The sequence below is a fragment of the Acanthopagrus latus genome, chromosome 6 (assembly GCF_904848185.1).
Source record: "Acanthopagrus latus isolate v.2019 chromosome 6, fAcaLat1.1, whole genome shotgun sequence".
Lineage (NCBI taxonomy): Eukaryota > Metazoa > Chordata > Actinopteri > Spariformes > Sparidae > Acanthopagrus > Acanthopagrus latus.
Window position 1 is genome coordinate 8,132,833 of NC_051044.1, and position 15,213 is coordinate 8,148,045.

Here is a 15,213-nt window from a genome sequence, read left to right on the forward strand (position 1 = left end):
GAAGCATCATATTTCCAACAATCACACCACGTCAGCCTGCTGCTGGCTGTCAGCGTGAACACTGGATGGATTTTTTTTTGTCTTGCACCCCCCCCCCAAAAAAAACACCCATTCACTGCCTTTAGATAGTGAGATTCTCAATTTCCATTTTTTTAAAAAATCAGAAACATGTGGTGTGATCTCCAAACCCTGACACACACTTAATTCTGTCTTTTAAACAAATGGCTGCAAAAGGCTTCATCTAACATGCTGACATGCTCACACACACACACACACACATGCATTGATGCTGCATTTCTGCCCTGATAAAGGCGGTGTGTGTATGTGTGTGCGTATATATGTGTGTGAGTGCGTGTGTGTGTGTGCGCGCTGCGATGCATTTAACATCAATCACATCCAGTGCGCGGGGCGCACACACTCTGCCGTCTATCAGCTGGGAAGTGCTCACGCCTCGGGTGCGGGATGTGCGCCGCTCCGCTCTATTATCCCGTTCAAATCTGATCCTCTCATCGCGGGGAGCCGTGTAAATGTGCGAGCGAGTGGCCCTGCAGGACGCGGACATCTATCCCTCCACCACCATCACCACCCCCCCACCACCATCACCACAGTCTGCACAGACAGGAGCCCCTAAAGTTGGGGACTTGAGACTTTTCTTCTTTTCTTCCAGCAGCACTTTTTCTCGCGTTCGGCGTTCGGAATGGTCTCGTTGGATCGACGCAGCCTCGAAACGCGTGTGGATTCCCTTTGGATACTATAACAGTGTTTAGATGGTTTTTTTTTGTGTTTTTGTTTGTTTTTTGGTGGAGGGGGGAAACCCTTCCGTTCGGAGCTTGACGGACTCAACGAGACGCGGTTTTGCTTTGGATATGGGTCACTTCTTATGAGAGGATCCTTCGCGGGCAGGAGAGAGGGGTAAGTACAACCACCCAGGCTGCAAAAAAAAAAAAAGAAAGAAAAGAAAAAAAATTGGGTCATCCACGGTAATCAATTGTTTGGAGAGGGGGGGAACATCGTGACTTAAATTTACTGAAGTGCCAAGGCGGGGAAATGAAAAGATGCCCACATTGATGCAAATCTGAAGCATTTTTATTTTGTATTTATCATTCTGATTTTTTTTTATTATTATTTTTTTTTTCATGTGTTTTGCATCAACCAGTGAATGACTCATGGTGTTAGGACAGTTTTTGAAAAGTGCATCGCCTGTAACGCGCGGTGCAACGCCCCGGAGCGGAGCTGCAGCGGTTGTATTTTACGCGTTAAGGCGCTGCGTGTTTGTGCGGAGCTGTGCGCCTCCCGCGCTGCGCTGCAGAGGCGCCCCAAGTCTCACGAAATATGATAAGAGAATGACTCAATATCCGAACTGCTGGAGCCACAGGGGGGGCTGACGTGTGATTATACTGAGAGGTTTTTTTTTTTCGGATCAGACCATGAAGACGTCTTTGCGAAAGAAGAAAGATTTTTTTTTTTTTTAATAAAAAGAACCAGCCTCTTCTTCTTTTTCTCCTTCTTCTTCTATTTCTTCTTCTTCATCATCACCTGCTCTCACAGATTTATCTCATCTCCACCTCTCTCTCCTCTCTCCCCCTCCTCAGCCCTGAAACAAGTTGAGTCACGTAGGGTTGGGGGTGGTGGTGGTGGTGGTGGGGAGCACCCTGGCTGGGTGGTGTCTTGTAAGTGAGTGTGTGTGTGTGTTTGTGTGTGTGTTGGGGTAGTGAACGGTGTGTGAACCATCGATTGTCAGTCACAGTGCTGTGCAGATGTGCAGCCTCCTGGCAGTGGGAGCCAGATTGGAGGCAGCGGTGGAGCCGCTGATGTGAGACTGCTGCTGTTGTACCCCTGAGCCAAACTTTAATGGGTTACTTGGGCATGCATGCTTGTTACTGTGTTGACAGGAGTGTGTGTGTATGTACATGACGCCTCGACTCCCATGCAACGCTGGCATCGTGAAACTTGGCCGGCGGCGGTGGTCAAGCACAAGGTACCTGACACACAGAGCAGCCCTGGTATCGACACCGCCGCCTCGCTTCCATCCTGCTCTCCTTCTGCCCCCCTCCCTTTTTCCTTTTCTTTTTTTTCCCCCCTTTTGTGGGGCCAGAGATTAGCTTTGTGCTATCTTACTCTCATGGCTTCAATTCATGATGATGATGAGGAGAAGAGGAGGAGGAGGAGAAAGAGGAGGAGGAGGAGGGGGTGCTGCTATGATTGCAGCCAAATATGCCATTGTCTGCATTCCCTCTGAACTTACAGCCAGGAGGGGAAACGTTCCTCATATCAGTGGGTAATTATCTAAAGAGTCTGACTCAGCAAAAGGGGAGATTTTAATTCAATCTCGGGCCAGCCCTCTGAGTGCTCCCACGAGATAGATTTTATGTCTTACGTCGGGTTATTCTTGTTGGCATGTTCTTCACAACCGCGGTGACTGATAGCCTACCTGGATCTGGCTACAAAGCACGCTTAAGAAATCTCCCCCAGAGAGAGATTGGGAGTGAATGCTGGTAGCTGGCAGCGAGGTGCGGCAGGGCTTATTCAAACAGCCCTAGATTTACTTTTCCCAGCTTTTCCTGGCTTATCTCGTCCTCTGAGTTAGTTTAGCAAGTGCAGACTCAGCGTAAGACCCCTCGGTTTTGCCCGCTGCTAAGTTCTTGTTAATACGTCACGGGGGCCAGAGTGTAAGCCGCTCTCAGGAGATAACTGTAGCATTGCCTCATTCTCTGCTTCATATTACATGTGGAGGCGCCGGCACGCCGTGGAACACACAAGTGCTTCTTCTTTATGTTGCTCTGTTGCTATAGAGGTGGTCCTATAAGACATTGCGTTCAAGTGATGAATGATCAAAGTGACTGGAATCACTCCGGCAGAGGAGGCGAGGCTCGATTCCTGCTCTCCAGTATCCACATCGCTTCCACGAGCAAGCCTGCGATAAACAAACATGTGCACTGTTTCCCAAAACAGACCTGTGGTGAAATTCCCAACAGACCTCCGTTGTTCCCCCTCTTTTTTGTGTGTGCTGGAAATGGGGATGTGTGAGTGCGCAGCGTAGAGAGCCCAGGTTCCAGCTTCCAGTCTCCTCCCGGCAGACGCCATCTGCTCGCTGGGGAGGTTTTCCAAACAATCCCGCAGTAAAGACGGAGGGGGGAAAATGAGAAACATGGCTACACTACAAACACAGCACGCTCAGGTTTTTTCTTCTTTTTTTTTTCTCCCTCCCTCTCTATAAAATGAAAAACAGGTCACTTAATCTAAAAGAAGTAAATGAGCGTATAAATACATGAGTAAATGTGGAAAAAAAAAAGAATGCTGCCCTGGTTCGTGCCCTCACGTTGCATTAGCACACTTACAGATGGATTTCCCTCCCGTTCATCCAGAAGCGTCCATTAGAATTCTCAGTGATTTGTCACGTTTGCAGGAAAACATACCATTAATGGGCGGCATGTCGCCACCAGGTAACGCTTCATTTTACAGGTCCGCAGATTTCACGGTTAGTAGGTGGTAATAACCGAGCAACATGCTGGAGATTTCTATGAAATTACCACCGAATGACATGGCTTCATAATAATATTCTGCTATTTTTCATAAATAGCTGGTAATTTCTGTAATGCAATTTCAAGGAAACTTCCCACTGGTTTCAGCTTAACTCCTGCTGACCGTACTGTTCTCATTTCCCAACGAGTTTCTCTCCTATTTCCCCTCAACGGGCCACTGAGTCGAAGCGAGTCGTCGCAGCTTAATTTCCGACAAGTTTCTGGCCAACGTCTGCTGATCACGCCAAGTTAATTTCCAACTACTTCCTGTCTAACGTCCCCTTAGCAGGACACTTAATTGAAGCAAATTAAAATAATGCGTTTTGATTTATTGACCTGCAGAAACAAGTTGAGCAGAAACAACGATGTTAAAAGGGGGGCTCTGTGGAACGTCTGTGTGGCGCCGGAAGCTGGTCGTTGTTGATTGTGTGTGTGTGTGTGGCAGCGAAGTACGTTTCTGCAAAACCTCTCGTGTCACAACACTGTGGTTATGCTCAGGTTGGGTTCAGGCACACAATCCACTTGGTTATGGTGAGGAAGACAAAGTGGTTTGGCTGAAAAACACCTGTTCTGATCCCCACAAACAGCTGAAATGTTCCAAAGTCTGTGTGAAACATTTGCTTGTATCTTCATGACTGGCACATGGCTGGATATTGCCCACCTCGCAATGAAAATATATAATGTTGTTCTTGCAACAAACGTGGCTGGAAAAATTCCTAAGATCTCCCTATAAACACTTGCTTCTCTGTCGTGAAAACCGCTGGAGATGGCGAAATTTCCAGGGGGAAAAATCCAGTTTTGATCACCACAAACACACAGCTGGAAATCGCCCGAGGTCTCCTTGAAAAGCAGGCAGGTTTGCCGGCACAAACTCAGCTGGAGATGGCGCGACTTCCCGTGAAAAATATTTGGATTTGGTTGCCACAAGCGTCTCGGCACTCCTTAAAAATATCCCGTGGCGTGACGCTTACAAATGTTGGAACACAGTCATTGACTAATGACACGTATCTGTTGTTTGTAGAAACTAGTTGGAAGAAAAGGGCTCTGTGGAATTTTCTGTGTCGTGCTGGACGCTGGTCGTTGGTCGTTAGCGGACTCCTACTGTTGCTTGGAGAGCAGCACTGAGTTAAGCCAGTCGAGAACGCGCATAAACTAACATCCTGTGCACTACTGCGAAAAATACAACCCGGGTTCTTCACAAAGAAATTCACAGTCCAGTGGCGTTAAACAACATCAACAAATCATCCACAGGCTCATGTAGGCAACCGAGAGGGACGGGGAAGGTCTCATTTTTCACGTCATGTTACAATCTGCTCACATATTGACAGTAAAAAAAGTGCCCAATGTGTATAAACAGCTGCAGTTCTTTTTACACAGCGCTCCTTAAAACTGCAACAAGTCATGGATTTCAGTGTAGCGGCCTGCTGAGCAGAAGATCAACACAAACAACCTGTAAGTTTCCTGGAGAATGAATTAAATAAATTACCCGCTATTTATGTGCTTGTTGGAAAAGTGCAGAATACTATTATTAAATCATGTTGGGCTCACTTTCAGCACATTTTGAGGGAATAATTGTGGTGATTTTCGAATAGGTTGCCTGGTGTTTACCACCTTCTTACCATGAAATTACCAGACCTGTAAAAGAAGTGTTTTATTAGGGTTATTTCTGTTGACAGTGAAAGTCTAAGCTCATAGATACACGATGGGTCTAAATCGCATGAGGAGGAGTTCAGGAAGACCATTTATTCTGCACTATAAAGGAGCACTGTGCAACTTTCTAGGGGCTTTTAAACAACGACACATTGGTCGATACCAGAAACGGCAGTTTGTACAGCCAAACTTGAGTTTTAGAAGTCCTACAGCTCGAGGAATAAAGGACGATGACGGAAACTATTCCTAAAATGAAGATAAAAGGTGCTCTGACAGGGAGAGGATGTCCAATTCTTCAGCTGATGGATGTAGATTTAATGTTTGTCCTTGTAACAGGTAATCACACCCAAGCAGGCGCTATTATCTCTCGAGGTTCGGCCATTTCACTTTTTGTGCGTCGGGGGGGTTGTACATTTTTAGAGCAAAGCAACAGGTAGAAATTACACCTCCGAATAGCATTTTAATGTCGGTAATACATCTTTTGAAGTAATTTGCCTCTAAATATTGACTTCCATTGACGAGTATGAATTTCACAAAGAACACGGATTTGGGCCCTTATTATATTCCTGACATATCATTAATTCTGAAACAGTGTGGAATAAAACGATTGGATTTTTATTAACAATGGCGAAGAAACAACAACAGAAAGATCCAGAAGAGTGATGTTGTGCATTTCCTGAGTCATCATACACACAGATTCTTCCTGGGGCAGCGTTGTGTGAAATGGAGTGTGAAATGAGTGCACTTAACGTCCCTGTAGTGGATTATACACATTACCTTACACCAGGGGTTCGAGAGCATCTTCGCCTCTCTCCCGCGAATCTGTCATTGAGTTACGCTCACCTTTGCTCGAGTCCATTTTAATGTTTCCTACAAGTCCGGGCCCATTTGTTGGATCAATCTGGAACCACGGAGGAGTTCAAGACACGAGTGAAACATTACCTTCAAATAATACTTTACATTTATCTGACCTCGCGCAGGATTCTCCTTGTTTGTGTCTCGTACATCGATCGCCAGAAAAGTTTTTCAGGCTGACTTTTTAACCTGCTTAAACTTTCTTCTGCTCCTCAGTTTGCCCTTTTTTATTACAAACTCCACACTCATCTAGAGGTGGTGGTGTGCCTGTCTTAATGATCGAAGGGAAAATGTGCTTTTGCGCTCATTTATATGAATAATAAATGAACACCTCTACCGAAGCTGCAAATTCAACTCAAAGCACTTTGACACCCGTAAAAGCAACTAATGCACTGTGCCGATTCTGGTTTGTTTGTTTTCATTTGGATAACTGGCCTAATGTCGACGACATAGCGGCACATTAAAGCAACATTAGGTAGAAAATTGGCCTCTTGTGCTATTCAGATGTAATGTAACTAACTGCAACGCTGTGATCCCTCCCTCTCACTGAGGTTACATAGTGCAGAAACAAGCGATAAAGGGGTGAAGAGGCTGAGACATTCATCCTAATACGATGTACCTGTACCATACCATACCACTGTACCATCAAAAAGCTGTTATTTCAGTGGGAAAAGGTAACATCTTGTTGCCTTGATATTATTCAGAATTCAATTTAATTATCATTATACAACCAGGAGTGTAGAACTAACTGATGCCTTTCGTCCCTTCATGATACTCACAAAAACAAATTCTATCACTAGATGAAACTAATAAATAAAACAGAAAAACAAAAAAAAATATTCATTTCAGGTGAGGATGAATTAATATTGGAAATTGTAAACATGATAATATATATATATATATATGTATATATATATATGTATATATATATATATATATATATATATATATATATATATATATATATATATATATATATATATATATATAAATATATATATATATATATATATATATATATATATATATATATATATATATATAAATATATATATATATATATATATATATATATATATATAAATATATATATATATATATATATATATATATATAAATTAATATAATGCTTTTATTTATTCAAATATAACTGCAACTAAGTCATTATTAGAACTGTAATTAATTGCAGTTTTGTGCTTCCCTTGAGTTTTTCCATTTTCTGCTGCTTTGTATTTCTACTCTAATATTGCACTTTTAATTAAATTACTTTAGTAACTAGTTACTTTGCAGATTGCACGCTGCATCAGAGCTAAAGTAGCACAAATCAAAGGCAGCGTATTCTGCTCACTTTTAGTTTCATATATTCATTGTGGATCATGACTAGAATAGTAGTCTGAAACGCTCTGTTCGTGCTCCTGTCTCTTTAAAGATCCTCCTCCCGAATACACACTCTCCTCTGATTGGTCAGCTCACACACGCCTGAGCCAGCACCACTCACCGTGTCAGTGCTCGGCTCTGTCATGTTTTCACCTTCCAGTTAGCTTAATTTCTATCGTGAATATCTGCAAATGTGTGACATGATGACATAGTGTGATGTCAAGAAGTCACAGAATTAAAGGCGTGACTACTGACGAGGCGTTTCAGGAGCAGTGTTTTCTGTGGCAGTGGGGAGTGTTTGAGTGGACTTTGTTTATTTATTTATTTTTTTCAAGATCTTTTACATGCACAAAGCCCTAAAGCCCCTAAACTGAAAGAAAGGAGAAAAAAAATGAAAAAGCATGAAATGAAAAGCTTTGAATTGCGTCCAGATTCAGTTTACAGTGTGTACATACATAGAAATACATGCATGACACTTTCTAGTCACACATGAGTTTTTAGTACTTTTACCACTCTAACGCTAAATTTAAACAATGCAGCATGTTGTAACCAATGTAAACATATTTGAAGATGACCTAAAATACTAGAAAGATACAAAATAAGAGAAGAACTCCTTATGCAGATCAGTGGTCCCACATCACAGACAGGTACTGTGGAGGTTTCACTCCCTCACTTTTACTCCCTCAACCATAAGTGGCCTCGACAGACCAAACATTGCACCTGGGGAAAAGTGCTGCATTCCAAGAGTGAAAGGAACAACGGGGATCGCAGTTACAGCCCCGTTTGCCCACAGGTTCATTCCTGCTGGAAATGACTGAAACACAGCTCTGGGAAAGCGAGCCTGTAGAGAACCATAAACTGTAATAGATAAGTAACAGAAACAGCTGGATAGAACACGAGCTCACAGAAATGAAATGTCACCGTTTCTTCATAAATCTCCACAAACGAATGCGTCAAATATATCAGACGCTGATGATGTGAAAAACTTGCACTGGCATGCTGAAAGAATCATCACCCATTAAATTGATTTGGCAAACATCTGCCTTTTCACAGATCCAGCAGGAATGGAGCAACATTAGCACACATTTGTATATCTGCCCACCTGGTGACTGTAAGATGACTATTTACTGTCTTTTAACTCCGTTTTTGGTTCTTTGGCTGCTACACACCTCACCAGCTCGTCAATGAAGTAACTTTGACTCGACTCTACTCGCTTTTTGTTCCGGGTTCTCTCTCTACCTCGTTCCTCACTGCAGATAGTTACTCTTCAACATAAGCAGGATTCTGAGCAGGTCGTCTCACAGCGTTGTGCCTCCTTTACTTTCATTCACCAACAAACCGTGATCACACCGTGCATTTGCTGCTAAACTGACAACTTCACTGCTAACCCTTTCTTCGTTTTTTTTTTCTCTCAGTTACACGATTAATACACACACACTTATGAAGAGGCCACTCTTTTAACAGAGGATATGAAAAAAGGATAGTGTTCTTGCATCCAGTGTCTGTGTGTGTGTCCTTTTTCTGGGCTGCCATTTTTAAAATGTGGGTCGTGAGAATAAAAAGATTGCCGCTGGTATTGATGGTAGCTCGGCAATTTAAAAATGCTGAGCTTGTGCAGGATGCCCCAAGTTGCTCAAGCGACAATTCTTTGATCAATCAGTGCCACGACCAAAGAAAATATACCAGGTATTCAGAATCTAATAGACAAAAATTGAGTCGAGTCACGTCGAGCTGCACCATGCAGTGGAAAAAACAGCTTAACTCTGTCAGCTGTTTGTTGCGGGGCAAGTCGCAAACAGTGAGTCAGTGAAGCTTGTTGGGTGTAAACAGCTGACCACAGTGGCCTTAAAGCAATGTCATGAGTGAACCGAAACAGTGAGCTGAAAGGTTGATATCGCCTCTCAGTTGATAGTCACGGAAGAATCAGGAGATAATTCACAGTTCTCTGCTGGTTCGTGACTACAGGTGACACCTTTCTCATGTTATCCACTGTTAAATTGGAAATTACAGAGGTCCAAAGAGGCACTTCTGGTGATCCATATTCTCAGTCTGATCTGAATAGTGTTTATGAGTTAAGAACAAGTGAAAATTAGTTTGTAAAAGTCCTTGAAGTGTTGTTGTTGGGTAACATTTGCTTTTGTTAAGATTATTTTCAGTGTCATATTCTTCATTTTTTAAATTTTTAGTGTCATATTCTGAATTTTACATCACGTTTTCCTCCAGCTGAGTTTTCATTTCTCCAAACACGATATACATGCACAGGTATTGTGTGTTAGCAAGTTAAGTTGTAACATTACTGTCATGTCTTTCTTTTGGCTAGAAATGTTAACCAGTGTTAATAGCTAACAAACAGCTACACCTGGAAGGAAACATAAATGATAATGATAAATATTCCTGTTGAGAACGAGTCAAGTGATGGGGCTCTTCTTTCTGTTCATTTTCCTCTCAGGGTTTCCTGAAAAATACTGACAAGTATAATTGTATACACCTAAATACACAACAGATGACACACGATGTCACTGAGAGATTTCACCTTTTTCCATGTTGACATTTTATTCGACATAAATCAGTCAAAATGGAGATTTCTTTAAACCCGTAGAGGGAAAAAACAAATGCGTGACGAATGATGCTTTCTGTAATCATACATCAAACCGACTTAAAACCACATAATGCGAGCTGTGCCTTCCCTCCCTGAACCTCCCGCGGCCCTCAGCCTCCCCGCAGGCTGCATTAACATATAGACCTGGGCATCTCCAAGACAATATATATTAATGCTCAGCACCTCAACGCGTTCTTTTCTTCCTTTTTTTTTTTTTTTTTCCCAACCTCGACATGAAATTATGGCTGCCATAAAAAAAGCGAGCTGCAGCCTCTTGTGTTCCCTTCTCTTCCACCCATAGAGTGACAGTTACAATGATACCAGAGACGAGAGCCTCGGCTCAGAACGAGAGCTCTGACAGCTCCGGTGTTACCAGTAACAGTTGCCTCCTATTTTCCACAAACTATCGCCTGTGATTTCTTCTGCTGCTATTCATGTAGGGGTTTGCGCCATGTTTGCTGATTTCAGTGCTTTTTCCTGTATTCCATCTGCATAATGAAATAATGGAAAGAGGAGCTGCTGTTACGTAGGAGCAATTCATTTAAAATGTACTTCATTTCTCCTCTAAGATAGATAGATAGATAGATAGATAGATAGATAGATAGATAGATAGATAGATAGATAGATAGATAGATAGATAGATAGATAGATAGATAGATAGATAGACTTTCTGATTCTGTTCGTCTAGTTGAGCTCAAGTGTGGCCGGAGTAAAAATTTAACAACACAGCAACACTCCTGCTCAGATATTCTTTCCACCTCTGAATGTGGGTGTAACTGGACAGGAGGCACCGGTCCACTGTGATCACGCTGCACTGCACTCCTATATATCCCACTTGTGCTCACTTTCCCTTGAAACCTCCAGAGGTGGTTTAAAAATGTATTTTTATCTGCAGCTTTTTTTTTTTCTTTTTCAAAACTATATATCAAGAGTTTATTTTATTATTTAAAAGTTCACGCTTTTTTGGGTGTGCAGGCCTGCATAGTTGGGTTTTTGTCAGTGTTCTTGCCTCCAGATCCAAGTAAAAAAATCCATGATAATGTGGACCAAAATTGTTTCCAGGCATATTAATAACAAGATAACCTTGCAGTTTCCTGCAAAAGTCGCAAGAGTATCTTAAAGGGGCACCATGTAGTTTTGGGGGAAGAAATTCAAACTTAGAATCTTAATATTTAAGATGATGATCCATCCATCCATCATCTGTACATATTCTATGTACGCTGCTTAATCCTCTGCAGGGTCGCGGGGGGGCTGGAGCCTATCCCAGCTGACTTAGGGCGAAGGCAGGGGACACCCTGGACAGGTCGCCAGTCCATCGCAGGGCCACACATAGAGACGAACACTCTCATTCACACCTACTCTACGGACAATTTAGAATGATCAATTAACCTCAGTATGTTTTTGGACTGTGGGAGGAAGCCGGAGTACCCGGTGAAAACCCACGGTTGCACAGGGAGAACATACAAACTCCACACAGAAAGATCCCAGGCGTCCCAACCGGGACGCGAACCGGCGATCTTCTAGCTGTGAGGCAGCAGTGCTAGCCACTGGGCCACTGTGCAGCCCACTAAAATGATGATATTTAATGAAATAATAATAATCAACTGGATAGACAAGCTTTTCTCACAGAGGATAAGGTCCCCAGATCACTGTTTGAGGCTAGAAAGGTCCACCATGTAAAAACAAAGTAAAACAGTATAAACTTGTGTTTTGTCCTTTAAGATCAGTTTGTTTGTTTAGTCGTCAGTCAAAGATGAACACTTTCCTCCCCAAAACAGCGTAGTGCATGTTTAAAGAAACATAAAAATGAAAACTCAATCATTGTCCAACCATCCTCATGTAGATGGAAAGTCAGGAGACGTTTCGTAGTCCACAAAACAATTCTGGATCAGATGTCCTACCTGAAGTGGTTATATAGGCTCAAACAAGTGTACACTTATATTTTTGGATGTTAATCCTCCGGTGAAGAGTGTTCACAACGCCTCCGGACTGCACAGAGGGATTCAAAGCTGAGATTCAGATGAAGAGCGATCGGCCACAGTCAAGGCGTTCTGGATGATGTCGTGGTCGTCTGTGGCGTCCCAAACGTCTGTGAATCACGTTTCTACAATTTACTTTTGAATGCAGCTAGAGGATTTATTTTCAGGGTCCACAATAACAAACAAACAGACAAACGAACAAACAAACATATCTGACTGGTAAGGTAAGAAAAAAGATGACTTACTGTGTCTCCCCTAACAACCCTCTCTGGAAACACAAAAGCATCAGCGTGGCAAATATCTTACAGACTACAATGCAGACAGGATTGCTGGGAGCAGAGGGAGATGAGTTGTGCCCCGAGAAACGACCACCTCAATCTTGGCCCCCCGCGTATAGACGAGCGGGATCAGGAATGAGCCGATAACCGGCACACCTGTCACACATCAAGCGCCATCAGTCAAACTGAGCGCACATTCATAGCGCGACAAAATACATCCACAGTCGCTTCACCGTCATTCGGTGCTCTGTTGAAAGATGCTAAAAGCGCCGACTGAAGAGTCAGATGGCCATTTGCGGAGGGGTTCGTCAGTATAAGCGCCCATGCTCACATCACAACACAGGAATGGATGTTTAAAGGGACATTAAAAACACCTAACTAATGCAGAGGTCCCCCTATTGCTGTAGTCATTTAATACAAGCACCAGTACTTACCTCAGGTCCTCACAGATTACCTCCCCCTGTTTGTTGCTGGTTGGTTTGTCAGCAGCGTTACACACTGAACAGATTTCCACAAAGTTTGGATGGAGGATGTGTCTCAGCACAGCATGGACCCCATTAACTGTTGGTGTGAGTCTGGATAAACGGACGGTTCCAGTATTGTTTTCTCTGAGATGGATGGATCTTGATTTTAAAAATCAGGCGTCTTAGACGGCTGGTATCTGTGAGTGAGCGCAATTCGATTCACATCCACATAAAAATCCGGATCTAGCGGATCTGAATATATTAGATTTTATACTGGATTAGGCTTGATTGAATTAAAGGGGACCGTTGGGACACGGCGCCAGCGGACTAAATGCAACAGATTTAACCGTAAAGCTTCCAGATTTCTCAGCGCTGAATGGTGTGATGAGTATGAAAATGATGGAAATCATGCGGCGGTCACAGTCAACAGATGTCAGCCCACTTATACACCTATAGGAAACCCTGCATTTCCATTTATATACTAGTTTGACAATTTGTTGTACCGAATAGATTTTCAGGTTGAATGAAGCAGATGTCAGGCTTTATTAAAATCTTCCCCTTACCTTATTCCAGGGCTTTGAGTGCCTGAACCAAACAATAATTATAAAAAGTTTAATAATCCTTTAGTTTGCTATGAATGGATGTTGTTTTGCATGAGCAGATGTAGTAACAAATATACAAATCACATTCTCTGTCACATCTCTGATACTTTAAATAGTTTTAAACACTTTGTGGAATTAAGTTTCTCTCTCAACACATATTTTTCTGCTGCAAGTTAGTTGTACAGCAACATATGCAGGCGTAGTTTGCAGGGACGTCGTTTTGCAATAAATCACGAGTGAATGTGCCTATTTCAGTTTTTCAATCTCATACATGCGACTGCTAAATGGTTTTAAAAGTGCGTATGGAAAATCAAAGCCTTGCAGTTTAATTTAGCCCGACACAAATTGATAATTCCCTTTTAACAAACTCTAACTTTGTGGCTGCGAGTCTGCTTCAGTCGCCTGTGCTCATGTGCGAAAGGCGAATACCATCAGAAAACAACTTTTAAGCTCTTTTGTTGGGGTTTGTGGCAAGCTTTGTACGGATGCCTTCTGTTATGGTTTAAGGCCACTTGTGTCAGTTTGGCTGCTTTCTGTGTGGATTACATGTTCTCCCCCAGTGCTTGCGTGGGTTTCCTCGGGGTACTGCGGTTTCTCCCACCATCAAAACATGCACGAGTTGGTTGATTCTCCACTCAGTACTCTTGACCAAAGGCACTGGAGTTGTGCAAGGGTAAACCCGTGCCCACTCCTCCCTCAGGATGGGTTAAATGCAGAGTACCAGTTTCACTATGTTGTCTTCTTCCTCTTCATAAAATCTTCGCCTCCCGCAGCACAAAATTCCAACTCCGCCTGTGTTTCCAGGAGACGATGTTGCGTCAGTAGATTTCCGACCGATGTGATCAGCAGCACTCCCCGACATCATCATCAAAACACAGAATGAGAGAATATCTTTAGGGAGAAATGATGAGGGTTCAGCGAAGGAGCACTTCACTTCATGGGGCTTTTTTCATTTAATTTCTCCCTTAAATGTATTTGAACCTGTACCTCCAGATTAGCAGTTTGTTACAAATCCATTATGGCAACTGCTTCTCTTATACTTTAAAAATGCTGCTTCTATCCTACGTATCGCAGTCAGGGGTCCAGTAGGATACACTTCAGTGAGAATAACACCCTAAAGGAGGTGTTGAAGGGTCTTCAGTGCACACAGGTTGGAGGACGGTGCAATGGAGAAATCTTCTTCTATCTTCCCAAATGTATTCCCATGTAATGAGCACAACTATGAATTATACATTCCACTTTTTTAAGGCTGTGCATGAACCTACACCCATTCAACACAGTGAAGGTGACAGGTTGGTTGAGTGGATTTCAGGTCAGGGAGTTACAGTCATTTATAATGAAGCCTTGCAGATGTGCTACTTTTGGCCGCCCTGCTGCTCTGTTGCCTCACTGCCAATTGGGACACCATAAAATAAAACAAATAATTAAAAAAATCTGTTGTTTTTTAATGGTGTTTGGTGCTGGTGGAGTTTGTCTCTACAACGACTCCCTCTGTAGCAGAAAATGTCTATGCAGCCCTCATTTATAAACAGTGGTGCCGATAGTGTGGCTGCAGTTATTGGCTCTGACGTCAGCATCACAAAGGATACCTGCCGACCGCTCCGGCTCTCACATTGTGAGTCTGCTGGCTGGAGGAAGGTGTTTGATTTGAAAAAATGACTCTCTCCTCAGAAATAGATTTCCGAGCTCGCTGGGATGAGATTAGTGTGGTGCAGGTTCTGGAGAATCGACAGAACATGACGAGAGCTTTATAGCTGGTATATGGCTGATGTGCCCTGGCATTAGTGTCTATGGGCACCAAAGTGAAGCCTGAATCCTCTGATGTGCTGCGGTGATTCATTTTACTTCACAGCGGCTGATTAAACTGTCTCTGCTGTCATTTTAACAA

The 15,213-nt window shown here is 42.9% G+C and overlaps 1 protein-coding gene across 1 annotated transcript in view; it reads left to right on the plus strand.

Annotated features, from left to right (window-relative positions):
• Positions 1-343: 343 nt before the first annotated feature.
• Positions 344-15,213, plus strand: part of LOC119021478 (metabotropic glutamate receptor 4-like) — a 188,041-nt gene continuing 173,171 nt past the window's right edge. The window contains exon 1 of the mRNA XM_037101779.1: positions 344-912. The gene's annotated coding sequence lies outside the window, so the exon portion shown is untranslated. The remainder of the gene's footprint in view (positions 913-15,213) is intronic.